The 15,251-nt window shown below is 34.6% G+C and overlaps 1 long non-coding RNA gene and 1 pseudogene across 2 annotated transcripts in view; one reads left to right on the forward strand and one right to left on the reverse strand.

Annotated features, from left to right (window-relative positions):
• The window catches only part of LOC143222362 (protein TANC2-like), an 88,926-nt pseudogene that overhangs the window by 25,859 nt on the left and 47,816 nt on the right, over positions 1-15,251 (reverse strand). The window contains exons 12-21 of the transcript XR_013012202.1: positions 13,100-13,302; positions 10,874-11,060; positions 9,492-9,748; positions 7,789-8,026; positions 6,579-6,815; positions 6,170-6,337; positions 4,813-5,141; positions 4,224-4,399; positions 3,237-3,360; positions 1,113-1,204 (exon numbers count right to left, since the gene is read on the reverse strand). The product of XR_013012202.1 is annotated as a protein TANC2-like (transcript). The remainder of the gene's footprint in view (positions 1-1,112; positions 1,205-3,236; positions 3,361-4,223; positions 4,400-4,812; positions 5,142-6,169; positions 6,338-6,578; positions 6,816-7,788; positions 8,027-9,491; positions 9,749-10,873; positions 11,061-13,099; positions 13,303-15,251) is intronic.
• On the forward strand, positions 3,882-10,362 carry LOC143222363 (uncharacterized). Its single transcript, XR_013012203.1, has 2 exons — positions 3,882-4,125; positions 7,840-10,362. It is a non-coding gene; the product is annotated as an uncharacterized LOC143222363 (long non-coding RNA).

The following is a 15,251-nucleotide window of genomic DNA, read 5'->3' on the forward strand; positions in this document are numbered from 1 at the left end:
GCACAAGACTAATGATCTTTAGAACATGGGCACAAGAGTAATGATCTTTAGAACACGGGCACAAGACTAACGATCTTTAGAACATGGGCACAAGACTAATGATCTTTAGAACAAGGGCACAAGATTAATGATCTTTAGAACACGGGCACAAGACTAATGATCTTTAGAACACGGGCACAAGACTAATGATCTTTAGAACACAGGCACAAGACTAATGATCTTTAGAACATGGGCACAAGACTAATGATCTATAGAACATGGGCACAAGACTAATGATCTTTAGAACATGGGCACAAGAGTAATGATCTTTAGAACACGGGCACAAGACTAACGATCTTTAGAACATGGGCACAAGATTAATAATCTTTAGAACACAGGCACAAGACTAATGATCTTCAGAACATGGGCACAAGACTAATGATCTTTAGAACATGGACACAAGACTAACGATCTATAGAACATGGGCACAAGACTAATGATCTATAGAACATGGGCACAAGACTAATGATCTTTAGAACATGGGCACAAGACTAATGATCTTTAGAACATGGGCACAAGACTAATGATCTTTAGAACACGAGCACAAGACTAATGATCTTTAGAACACGGGCACAAGATTAATAATCTTTAGAACACGGGCACAAGACTAATGATCTTTAGAACACAGGCACAAGACCAATGATCTTTAGAACATGGGCACAAGACTAATGATCTATAGAACATGGGCACAAGACTAATGATCTTTAGAACATGGGCACAAGACTAACGATCTGTAGAACATGGACACAAGACTAATGATCTTTAGAACATGGGCACAAGACAAATGATCTTTAGAACATGGGCACAAGACTAATGACCAAAAACAATTACAAACTTATTTAATGAACCTCATTTTTAATTCTTACCTGTTTAACAGAAATTATCCCCCCTCCCCTCCCCCCCAGAATGGCTAAAACTGTGACGGCTCACATAAAAAAATATTTCATGATGTCTCAAATGAACAATACCTTTCTGAGGACCATGCCCGTGGCTTTAATGCCAGTGAGTTACGTCAGTTTAAACAGACAGATTTATTTAATTTCATCTTATCTTCTTAGAACAAACAAACTTACTTTATATAAAGTTGTCCCATCATCCAATAACTTTCTTAGCAACACGTGCAAAACTTCCGTTTTCCCTTCAGCCATGGACCAGGTCTGAGGTCCTGGTGTACAAAATTACAATACATGAAATCGTTATCATTTGATAATCAGAAACAAATGCAATATATCTAATTTCGACTTCAATCTTAAACAGAACATGTCATCACTTAGGGCAGAACAGGTGTGTTCTTGCAGAGAGTATTAAAGACAAATGGCTCATTTACAAAAGGAACACTTGAAACATCGCAGGGCAGGCAGTGGTGTAGCTAGGGGACCAAGGGGGTACATCTGTCCCTGGGCACAGCATCTGAGGGGATGCCAAATTGATGTTACATAATTATGAATTATGGCTTACATTTCGTCATGAGGGGGTGCAAAAACTGACTTTATCCCCAGGCGCTGAAAACCCTAGCTATGCCACTGAGGGCAGACATGTTTTTTTTTTATTTCTATTTAACTGGTCTTATAACCATTTTGACAATTTAAAAACAAAGCAGTAGATCCTTACACATTAACCTTTAATAGTATGTAAAAACGTTTTTTAACTGTAAACACCTGTGGGACAGCAGTAAATCTTTGGACTTACAAAACTAAAACCAAGGGTTCCTCCTTGGTAGACAAGTCAGATAGCCTAATCTGGCTTTGCTATAACTAAGCACATATGGTGAAGACCTACAAGTCCCTATATGCTATTCGTTTTAATGGTGAAACCTGTTTTTTTTTTCTTAAAAGTTCACTGAAAACAAGGTGTAGAATCAGGTATATATTTTCATAGATGCTGCCAGTTGTTTTATAACAGAAAAAAAGAGGAAATTTTGGGGCAAAAGGACAGGACCTTGAAGATCCTCACTGATGGCTCTATTGTTGATCATCCTCACTGATGACTCTACTGTTGATCATCCTCACTGATGGCTCTACTGTTGATCATCCTCACTGATGGCTCTATTGTTGATCATCCTCACTGATGACTCTACTGTTGATCATTCTCACTGATGGCTCTACTGTTGATCATCCTCACTGATGGCTCTACTGTTGATCATCCTCACTGATGGCTCTACTGTTGATCATCCTCACTGATGGCTCTATTGTTGATCATCCTCACTGATGACTCTACTGTTGATCATCCTCACTGATGGCTCTACTGTTGATCATCCTCACTGATGGCTCTACTGTTGATCATCCTCACTGATGGCTCTACTGTTGATCATCCTCACTGATGGTTTCTATTGTTGATCATCCTCACTGATGACTCTACTGTTGATCATCCTCACTGATGATTCTATTGTTGATCATCCTCACTGATGACTCTACTGTTGATCATCCTCACTGATGACTCTACTGTTGATCATCCTCACTGATGACTCTACTGTTGATCATCCTCACTGATGACTCTACTGTTGATCATCCTCACTGATGGCTCTATTGTTGATCATCCTCACTGATGGCTCTATTGTTGATCATCCTCACTGATGGCTCTATTGTTGATCATCCTCACTGATGGCTCTATTGTTGATCATCCTCACTGATGACTGTATCATTGTTCTTTTAAACTTGTTTCTTGTGTTTCAAACTTCTATAAGTTTTTAGTAATTAAGATTTGTTTGAAATTTTGTTGACATTTCATCAGATTTCATTCAGTTGTACTAATGCTCAAGAGATAAAAGTCCATAAGAGACTCTTGGCATCCATCTACTCTTTCCATAGCACTTTATTTCTAAACATGAGGAAGAACCACCAATTTAGAGAGAGGTTTGTTTAAAGCAAGTTGGTTAGCAATGAAAATATAGATTTAATTTAAAGTATTTAAGAAAAGATCGTGTGATTTCATAATGTTAATATTTTATGTTTTGCACACAAGCCATATTTTCTCCTCCTTTCTCTGCAGAAATATGATATATATCAAAGAAAACACAACAATAACACCGATTCCTGTCAAAATATAGGCCATGGCATTTAATACTTATAATAGAGGAAATGTTATGACAAAAGAATACTTAATCCTGTTTAAAGATTTTTGCTGGTATATTGCAGGACTGTCAATGAAACTGATCAGTTCTTTCTTAAAACTAAGCGAGCTGAGACAGAACTGCTTACCAAGTTTGGTTCCTTTCTGAAGAAAGCATGATACAGCATCCACATTATTACAGGCCACTGCTCTGTCCAAAGGTCTCATATTTCCACGAGTTGTTGAGGCACCTTTATCTAGTAGCAGTTGAATCTAAAGATGGTAATGAACATTCATTACATGAAATCTTTAGAAACCACAGTCATTAACTCATGAAAATTTTAGTTTATCATTGCAGTAAACTTAATCAATATTAAATTGGTTTTAATTATAGAGAGAGAGACATGTTTAGTTTTTGACGAGTTTTAATTATATTTTATCTCATTGAAATATTAAACCAACAATCGTATATTAAATACATATGGTAAAAACTAGTATACTAAACATTATTATAATTAACACTAATAATACTAACCACTCACATACTAATATTTGTTCTGGATATCATGTCGGTTAAGTTACACGGCACACACTTTCTTCACTGCTTGACTCAACTAAAAATATTTAACTCTTAGTAAAATTAAACTTGAAAATAATTTAAAGCGACCTCTATTTAACTGTAGTAAATGATACTGGAAGCATCTAATGGAAGTTCAGGTGATTAATCAATCCCGTAGTGGGAGAATTTAATACATAATTTAAATATTTTATGATGCATTAGATAAACAGCAGATTGGGTAGTAGTTATTACCATTAATATGATTTAAAAAATAGATCAATCACTTATATAGATTGTAAATGATTATTCAGAAAAGTATAAATTCTAATTAATGAAGAGATTGAACTTGAAATAATATGTTTTATAAGTTGTTAAAATGAGGCTACGTTGCTGCTGGGTGGTCTCTTCCCAGTCAGAGGTGATTCTAAATTAGGGACTGTGCACCGTATGTAAACTGTGACAGGATGCCATAACTGAAGGTAGGTGGAGCCTGTGTTTGGTCTGTTCTACAAAGTTCTTATGTGTGTGTCCATGTCGGTTTCAATAAATACGTTTACTGTAAACACGCCTTACGTACAATAACTGGATCTCCTTGAGTGGCAGCCAAGTCGAGTGGTGTCTGTTCATGTTTGTCAGTATGATGGATATCAGACCCGTGACTTAAGAGAATTTGAACTACTTCTAGTTGACCTCTGGAACATGCCCAGCAGAGGGCATTCATACCTTGGTTGTCTGTAGCATTAACACTGGCACCTGGTAAATAAAAAAAAAAAAAAAAGGATTGTGTAATTTCAGTTGAGAGAATTGGTTAAACAATGTTCTAAAATTTGTTTAGTTCAAAGTTGTTTTTTAAAAACAAAAAGAATGCTTGTTCACGACCATTAAAATATTCAACTGTGAAGCTTTGTGTGAATGTTAAAGTCCATTAAAAGAACAACTATGTGTTTGTCTCACATGAAAAGCAGTAACTGACCCTTTTGTTGATTTTAAAGCCCCCTGTGCCATCTGTAAAAGCAGTTTTTACTGTTTTACGGGGATGTTTCTACTTTCTACAAACTTGCAAGAGTTTTAGCAGATAAAATAACAGCTGCTGCTGTTTCCTTTGTACGAACTGCTATCCTCAAGTAAGATTTAAAATTACTTGTGTTATATATCATGTGTCCTACCTTTAGATAGAAGAAGTTCCAGAACACCCAGGTGGCCTTCTTTAGCTGCCATCATCAAAGCAGTGCAACCTCTGTTATTAGTTCCTTCTAACGTAGCATTATGATTTAGTAAAATCTCCACTAGCTTCCAATGGCCAGCTATTACTGCACAAATCAGTGGTGGCTCCCCCCTGGGAGTTGATAGCAAATACAGATGCATTATATCTTAGTAGAAACTCACAGACTTTAACGTGCCCTGCAAAACAGGCTGCAGTAAGGGCAGTCTGGCCTGTTAGGTCATCGGTAGCATTTATATTCACTTCAACCATACTCAACATGAACTTACATACCTGAAATAAAAAAGGATATTCAACATGAACTTACATACCTGAAATAAAAATGATGCCCAACATGAACTGACAAACCTGAAATAAAAATGATGTCCAACATGAAATGACATACCTGAAGTAAAGATGATATTCGACATGAACTTACATACCTGAAATTAAAATAATATTCAACATGCAAGCCTCATGATAAGAGTCTATAAAATATAAGTGATTTATAATTAACAAAGAAACTTCTAGGAAATTAGTGTCAAGAGATTTACATCCCAAACAAAAACTTATGGATCCAAGTACTGAAATATCACTGGAAACTGTTACTGACTAATTACTACATTTTTTGACTTCACTTTACCAGACTTTAATGATTATTAATTAACCATGTGGTATGACTTCACTTTTCCAAACTTTAATGATTAATTAATTCACCATGTGGTTTGACTTCATGTTTCCAGACTTTAATGATTGATGAATTGGCCATGTGGTTTTACTTGCCTCTATCAGACTTTAATAAATAATTAATTAATTGGCCATTTGGTATGAGTTAACTTTATTGGATGATTATGGGTAATCACGGATTTCTTTGTTTTGTCTTTACAAATGTTACTGATTATTTGCAGTGTGATTTCAGTTGTTTTTATGAGACTTTACTGAATTATTCCAGTGTGGCTGAACTTTTCTCTGCAAGGTTTTACTGGATTATTTACAGTGTGGTTTGGCTTGTCTGTGGAATGTTTTATTTTTCATTTTCAATATTCTGATGTGCACTATTACTGGTTAATTGCTGTGTCATATGATTTATTCTTAAGATATTTTACTTGTCAAATTTCAGTTAGTTTCACTTGGGTGAATAGAGCATAGGAAGAAAAGTGCAGTGAAAGTGAATTAAAGTAACATTTCATTCTAATCAAAGCTTAAAATAGATGTTACAAACAATAAGCACGGCTTTAAATCAAAGAAAGTAATATTGCAAGCAGTGCATCTTATGTGAAATGAAATTTTTGGAAGGTTAAAGAGGGGATACAAACACCTACATCTATGTGACTGTTCTGTGCTGCTGAAACAAAGGCTTGCTGAGCTGTTGTTTCCAGTCCAGGATCTCCTGTCCATTCAAACTTTGTAAGTCTTTTGATCACTTCCAAGTGACCATTCATGGCAGCATGCACCAGTGCACATTTTCCACTCTTGTCAGGTTGGTTTGTCTGTGTGTCAGATTAAATCAGTATTGTTTTTGTTGTTATGCATCCCAAGCCTAATCTAAGAACACTCATAAGGTCACACATATAGATTAAATAACCGAATGTAAATAAAAGTGCATTCCTTGTAAGTGTTTAGAAAAAAGGAGAATTTTCAACCACATACCAATAATGATTGTGATAAGTTTGGCTAATTAAACCACTTACATCAACCTGAGATAAACCAGTTGGACGTGCAATGGCCTACCTTGGCACCTTTAGCCAGCAGAAGATGGACAATCTCTAATGATCCCTGTTTGCAGGCTGTGCTCAGAGGACTCAGTCCAGTTGATGTCATGCCATTAATGTATGCTCCAAACTCCAATAAAAGTGAAACCATGCCTATTTGCCCCTGGTGAACAGCAGCAACAATAAGAGGAGCTTCTTCCAGCTGATTGGTTCTACTGTTAGGATTTGTTCCAGCGAGTAGCAACAAACGACTGACCTAAGAATGAAAAGTTTTTAAGTAGTAAAACCTTATAAAATAAAATGTTTGCTTATTTAAAAAGATAATGTAAAAACAAAAGATAATAGTCATTAATAACATGTTCCACAGAAGACAAGAACAAGAGTGTGTCACTTGTGACACAATTTTCCCTGTTGCAGAAGGAACCCTTGCTATCAAGTTTTCTTTTGTCAATTCATATGAAACAGATTAATTTTATATCAGCAATTGAGTTCAGAAACTTTACTGGTGTGGAAGTACACAAAAATATACTAAGAGTTAAAATGAGTTTTATAAGAACCAGTTTTGAAATTATTGCATATCAAAATAGGAATAACTAAATTATCTTTAAACTAGATTATAAAAGTTACTTATTTCAGTGCAAATAAAAACTACACAATGGACTTTGTGCACTCTGCTTACTGCAGCGAATGAATCCTGGATTTTATCAATGTTTGTAAACTTAGCACTGACCACCAGAGGACAAATTATAGACTTTGTGCACTCTGCTTATCTTACAAAAAATTTAGGAATATTGATTTTTTAAAACAATTATAAATATTATGATAAATAATGATGAGGTTAACAAACTTTTGTGAATCCTTTTAATCTTACGGCATTTAACTTTGGTAATCTAGTTTTATGTCTTGGATAATCATGTACCTTGATCAGATAACTGAAATCTTTAGTTTGGTTTTATAACAGCTTCAAGTACTTGGATAATTTTCAGTTTGTTTTCTTTCAATTTACTAAGTTTTTAGATGAATAAACAAACTCCACAAAGGCAAGCCCACCACCCCAATGGCTCAGTGGTAACCCTGAAGGCTTATAATGCTAAAAATTGGTTTTTAATACTGGGCACAACACAGACAGACCCTTGTGTATATTTGTGCATAAGAACAAACAATAGCATAAATACTATTGCACTAACTGTGCTTTGGAGTTCAGTGTTTTGTTACGAGCTGCGTCTTACCTTAACATTTGGATTGTACACATTTCTCACCGCACACAAACCCCTTGACAGGTCATACGTGCTGTAATAAATCCACAGTGCTTGCAGATCACGAGTGTGGATTCCCGGGGGCATGTCTCGACCCATCGATTTGTAGACGTGAGCCTTCAAGACGTGATGGCCAAACTCTAAACAGCTATTTGGACCAAGTGGAGCTTCCATTCGGCTGAGACGAAAACTTATCAGAGCATGTCCAGTCCTAAGCAAGAGAAGGATAAAAACCATCAACTCGTTCAACAATTTGTTTATTATCCTGATTCTCTTTCACATTCGATGAGGTTTCTCATGGAAAAAAGAATTTCTAAGTTTGAAGTTTAAGTTCTTTGAATATCTAAGCATTTTAAAAAAAAACCTATGTATGTCATAATAAAACTGCAAACTTAGGCTACTAACTAATCTTTACAAAAAAAGATATAAATTAGGATACATTTGTTGAGAGAGTTGCATTACTATAAAAAGGAATAATGATTCTAGCAACAGGCTCTACAAGCATTGCTAAATTATACACTAGGTCGTCTTTATAGACAAGTTTGACAGCTTAAGATTGGTATTTATTTTTTCACAGGAAACATGGCGACTTCTAACAAAATTCTCCAAGAATTGTCAATAATAGATAAATAGATAAAACTAAATTAATAATCACAATACTATGTTGTTGTTTTTTGTCTTGTGTGTGCATGTATGTTTTAGTGCAAAGATATATAATGGACTATCTGTGTTCTGTCCACCAAAGAAAACCGAATCAAAATTTTAGTGATGTAAGTCTGTAAATTTGGACTTGCTGGTGTTTTACAGTTATCTGACTCATAAGATTAGATTAATGATAAGTAATTTTGAGTTGAATACTTAACTATGTAAAAAAGGATAGAATAATATATTCAAAACTATTAGCTTGTAATAAACTGTCATGCTGTGTCACCAGAGGACGTTTTATTAAGACTGTTAGCTTGTAATAATACGTTATGATGTGTCACCAGGGGGCGTTTTATTAAGACTGTTAGCTTGTAATAATACGTTATGCTGTGTCACCAGGAGACATTTTATTAAGACTGTTAGCTTGTAATAAACCATCATGCTGTGTCACCAGGGAATGTTTTGTTAAGATTGTTAGCTTGTAATAAACTGTCATGCTGTGTCACCAGGGAATGTTTTGTTAAGATTGTTAGCTTGTAATAAACTGTCATGCTGTGTCACCAGGGGACGTTTAATTAAGATTGTTAGCTTGTAATAAACTGTCATGCTGTGTCACCAGGGGATGTTTTATTAAGATTGTTAGCTTGTAATAATACGTCATGCTGTGTCACCAGGGGATGTTTTATTAAGACTGTTAGCTTATAATAAACCATCATGCTGTGTCACCAGGGAATGTTTTGTTAAGACTGTTAGCTTGTAATAAACTGTCATGCTGTGTCACCAGGGGACATTTTATTAAGACTTTTAGCTTGTAATAAACTGTCATGCTGTGACAGCAGGGGACGTTTTATTAAGACTGTTAGCTTGTAATAAACTGTCATGTTGTGTCACCAGGGGATGTTTTATTAAGACTGTTAGCTTGTAATAAACTGTCATACTGTGTCACCAGGAGATGTTTCATTACGATGACTAGCTTGTAATAAGCCCATACTTCTACTGCTGTGCTACCAGAAAATGTTTTATTAAGATACCTGACATCACAGAGGAATTTTGTGCCTTCGTTATGTTCTCTGCGGATCAACCACTCTCTCAGAGAAGGATGGGCAAACATGAGTGTTTTGTCTCGTCGAACTATCAGAAAGTTGCTAGTGGTCAAAATGTTCAGTCGTTGAAGGAACTTTTGCCACGTGATGGGCTGATGCAGAATTCCTGCATTGATGGTGTGGTAGAGTTCCAGGGAAGTGAGAGGGGACAAGGCAGCTAGACAACACTGAAGTAGGCTGGTCACCTTTATAATGATATAAAATGAGTATACAATAGAATTTTACCACGTCCTTCTGGAATTATTAACTATATCACAAACCTCAGAAGAAGTAGAAATTGATGATTTGTGTCAAAAATGAAAACGTGTAAGTGATGTATCCTTGTTTCACAAGTTCCTTAATAAGATGCAAGATACATACTTTAAAATTCAACAACGTTTGATTAGATGTACCAACAGACCAATCATTCTACGTTTATACATCACAGTATATTAACATATAAATAATTGTGAAATTATATGTAATACACTTGTTCAAAATTGCAAAATAAATTATTTTAGTCTTTTGCTATTTGTATTTTATACAAGAGAAACTACAAACACGGAGTGGAATTATTATTGTCATTTATAGGAAACAGGATCTTGTTGGAAATCTCAGTCAATGGCGTAGAAATTAGGGGCAAAATGTATGCAGAAAAGGCATTTTGATTCTGATTATTTTCTATAAAATAATAAAAAAATGTTTAATATAATTTTGTGCTTAATTTCTAGTTATAAATCATATGTGTAATATGTATAATATTCGTCTGTGAGGATAAATTATTGTATATAGTAGGAAGAAAATGCCTTGCTCAAGTCTACTAGCAGTTGTCTACCTTCCATATTAGTTGTCTACCTTCTGTATTAGTTGGCTACACTTGTGTTCTAGTTAGATACACCTGTAATATAGTTAGATACACATGTTCTATTTGTACACACCTGTCTTATAGTCAGATGCTCCTGTGTTCTTGTTGGATATATCTTTGTTCTAGTTCTATATATGTGTTATAGTTGGATACACAATGTGTTGTAGTTTGATACAGGTGTTACAGTTTGATATGTATCGTGTTCTAGTTGTAACATATCTAATATAATGCTACTTTATTCCCAACTATCGTTCATTTTATGTTTATCTACCCTTTGGCTTTTCTAAACTCAATACAACAGAATTCCCAGTTAAAAGAAGTAAGTATGAAATAAGTTGTGAATATTTACTTAAGTCCAATCAGCTGTAAATTTAACTACAGTATTACAAACAACTAACAAAACACAAGAGAGTAAATGCAGAATAGAACTTAAAAGTAAAATAGAACCTATCCAAGTTGTTCTCACCCTATCAAAAGATTGGATGGTCGTGAACTTCAGGTTGAAACAAAGCAGATATAATTCACAGATGCTCACAGGAAGAACTTTATAACTGCTACTTTTTATAACCAGGTGGCCTTTCTCGATGAGATCAAGAGTCAGTTTCAGGTATAACATACAGCCTTTGCTGACAGACACGAGGTGGTTGGCAAATCTGACAAGGAAGTAAGATATCTATGTCAGTCTTTACAGGCATTTATGATCAACAGTTCAGTAATGTCATAATATTCATAACTATTGACAAGAAATGGTTCAGTAATGTCATAATATTCATAACTATTGACAAGAAATGGTTCAGTAGTATCGTAATATTCATAACTATTGACAAGAAATGGTTCAGTAGTGTCATAATATTCATAACTATTGACAAGAAATGGTTCAGTAGTGCCATAATATTCATAACTATTGACAAGAAATGGTTCAGTAGTGCCATAATATTCATAACTATTGACAAGAAATGGTTCAGTAGTGCCATAATATTCATAACTATTGACAAGAAATGGTTCAGTAGTGTCATAATATTCATAACTATTGACAAGAAATGGTTCAGTAGTGCCATAATATTCATAACTATTGACAAGAAATGGTTCAGTAGTGTCATAATATTCATAACTATTGACAAGAAATTGTTCTGCTAACTTAATCAGTAAGTAACTATTCATATTAAGACATTTCCTAGGACAAACCTTCCACGTCCTCTCATGATTTAAATTGCTGTTACGCTCTAAAAAAGTCCACATTTGATTGATCATATGGTCTCCACTCACCAATGATTGAAATAAAAACAATCTTAACATTGTTGAAGTTAAAATGTTCTGAGTGAGAACAATATTAATAATATAGAAGATAACAATTCAGTGAATAAAAACAATATTAACCTTGTAGAAAACAACAATGTCCTGAATGAGGAAAATCTTAACATTGTAGAAGATAAACATTATAAGTAGGAACAATATTAATAATGGAGAAGCCAACAGTTCTCTGAGTGAGGACAGTTTTAGCCTTATAGAGGATAATGAAGCCTTGAGCAAAAATGATATTAGCATTGCAAAAACTAACAGTGTTCTGAGTGAGTGAAATATTAACATTGTAGAAGATAGCATTGTTCTGTTTTTAAAATAGTATTAACTTTGAAAGAGTCAGTTTTGTTTTTATTTAAGACAACTTTTAATTTGTTACTTGTGACAGGTGTGACATATATAAGATTTCCTATATGCTACAAAAATTATAAAGTTTTATAAACAGTGGCCTAGGGTTTTGAACTAGGTAGGACTTATTTCTTATGATAAACATGTTCTGAAATGTAATATAAACCTCTATAACAGACATTACGTGTCAAGTCATTTCAAACTTGATTTCTCAAAATAGAAGGAGTCATAAAAGCCAAAATGTATTTATCCAGATACAATAGTTCGATTACTGTCTGCCCATTATGATTTTATTGATGGGATGAAAAGGGATCATGGTTGTGGTGAAACCTTGTAAGTGTAGTAAGTGTTGGTATAATAAGTCTAAAGTAAAGACATAGTGAGGGATCACATAACTTAAGAGTGAAGTGCATAACATTTATCAATTTAATATTGATTCAATATTAAACTTTTTATTTTAAATTGTTTCTGAATTAAGGTATTTTCTACCACAATATGTTAATAAAAAAAAACTTTAATCAAAAGAGACTGTAAGTTAAGAAATCGACAAATACTTTTCCAGTATTGTTGTTTATATATTTCTTTCTACACTTTCAATACATAGATTAACAACAATATTAGGTTATACTTTCATTGTAAGTAACATGACACAAAAACCATTGATTGTTGGAACATAGTATTAACAAAAATGCACTGGTTTTTCTATACTGTTATTCTAATTGATTTTTATCAATAATTATTCTATGAATACTCTACAGATTCTTCTGTAAATGATCTTATTTTCGATTGGCTCACAATGTTTGACTGCCTCAACTCCACTTTTCTGCCTTTCTATTGGTCAAGTTTGAGTTTGCTTAATTTATTTAATTCACTTATCTATAAAATGTGAGATTAGGGTATATACTCTGGGGTGGACAGTACTTGTTCTGTCATTTTTTTAATGGTATGTATACTGGTAAGATATAAAAATTAAATTACTACTTTAACATGTAAAATATGAAGTCTTGATTTATGTGAAAAATGGTGATTTTAAATCCAAACTTGCCTCATGTAAGAACATCCTTCAGACTTCATGTTTGCTAATGAAATATTGGCACGAATAGCAGGGCTTGAGCTGATTCGGAAGAGAAGGTAATCGTACATGTCCTGCTCCAAGTTATGATTTACCTTTACTCTGTCTAATGAGATAAAGTGGAAAGCCAGTGAACTGACGATTTCCTGGAATGCTGTTCGTACAGTTACTATCACCTGTGAAAGAAGTTAAATCCTATAATACAGTTATTATATATATATATACATCTGTATTTACAAGAATATTAAGTGTCATAGTGATAACAATGAATCTTAAGTTTGAGTAGATTTATTGTTCTAACCATTAGAACCTCTAACAAAACTTTCACATTATTAACTAGATTAATAACTTCTCTTTAAACCAACACTCCAAACACTGTATTATTCCTTTTTTAACGTTAGAGAGTTGTAATACCTCATTAAAGTAGAAAATAGAGAAAAACAAACAAAACAACAACGAAAACTACAATTAAGAAAAAACACAAAAAGCCTTGTTCAAACAAAAGTTATATTACACTGGACTCTGCTTTTTACATTTAGAACTAATAATGTATGTACAAGAAATACATGCAAAGTTTATACTATTATTAACAGCACTCTGCAACCTGTATTTTTCATAGTAAACTATAATTGATAGTGGAACCCAAGTGTTTCTTGAATCTACTAATACACTTTAGTTTCTCTCAGGCAGTTGAACTAAAGCTGTGCCAATTGTTTTACAGTTTCTTTTGTCAGTGGAGCTTTCTTCCATAAAAAATAAAAACAACTGTACATTTTATGAGCACTTAATGCCAGTACAGTCGTTATCCAGAACCTGTAAATAAACTGGTGTACATGTGCATTCAACCGAGTAGCTGGAAGTAGCCTTGACATTGAACCTGTAGCACTTTGTCTGGATTCCTTTTTACCTGCTGGAAGTAGCCTTGACATTGAACCTGTAGCACTTTGTCTGGATTCCTTTTTACCTGCTGGAAGTAGCCTTGACATTGAACCTGTAGCACTTTGTCTGGATTCCTTTTTACCTGCTGGAAGTAGCCTTGACATTGAACCTGTAGCACTTTGTCTGGATTCCTTTTTACCTGCTGGAAGTAGCCTTGACATTGAACCTGTAGCACTTTGTCTGGATTCCTTTTTACCTGCTGGAAGTAGCCTTGACATTGAACCTGTAGCACTTTGTCTTGATTCCTTTTTACCTGCTGGAAGTAGCCTTGACATTGAACCTGTAGCACTTTGTCTGGATTCCTTTACCTGCTGGAAGTAGCCTTGACATTGAACCTGTAGCACTTTGTCTGGATTCCTTTACCTGCTGGAAGTAGCCTTGACATTGAACCTGTAGCTTTGTCTGGATTCCTTTTACCTGCTGGAAGTAGCCTTGACATTGAACCTGTAGCGCTTTGTCTGGATTCCTTTTACCTGCTGGAAGTAGCCTTGACATTGAACCTGTAGCACTTTGTCTGGATTCCTTTACCTGCTGGAAGTAGCCTTGACATTGAACCTGTAGCACTTTGTCTGGATTCCTTTTACCTGCTGGAAGTAGCCTGGACATTGAACCTGTAGCACTTTGTCTGGATTCCTTTTTACCTGCTGGAAGTAGCCTTGACATTGAACCTGTAGCACTTTGTCTTGATTCCTTTTTACCTGCTGGAAGTAGCCTTGACATTGAACCTGTAGCACTTTGTCTGGATTCCTTTTTACCTGCTGGAAGTAGCCTTGACATTGAACCTGTAGCACTTTGTCTGGATTCCTTTTTACCTGCTGGAAGTAGCCTTGACATTGAACCTGTAGCACTTTGTCTGGATTCCTTTTTACCTGCTGGAAGTAGCCTTGATATTGAACCTGTAGCACTTTGTCTGGATTCCTTTTACCTGCTGGAAGTAGCCTTGACATTGAACCTGTAGCACTTTGTCTTGATTCCTTTTTACCCTTCTCTCACATGCATGTACATATAAAACTTTGCAGGTTTTCCAAATGAAATTAATATTTAATTTCCATAATGTGGCAAAAGTTGAATCTATTTCCTTCAAGTTTCTTTGAAGTTACTTGAGAGAAGCTAACATTTTCTCAGAAGTTATTGGTTCAAAACTCTTACTGATATCAGCAGTTAGAAATACAACTGTGCTACTTGC

This window comes from Tachypleus tridentatus, chromosome 8, assembly GCF_004210375.1.
Source record: "Tachypleus tridentatus isolate NWPU-2018 chromosome 8, ASM421037v1, whole genome shotgun sequence".
NCBI classification, from domain to species: domain Eukaryota; kingdom Metazoa; phylum Arthropoda; class Merostomata; order Xiphosura; family Limulidae; genus Tachypleus; species Tachypleus tridentatus.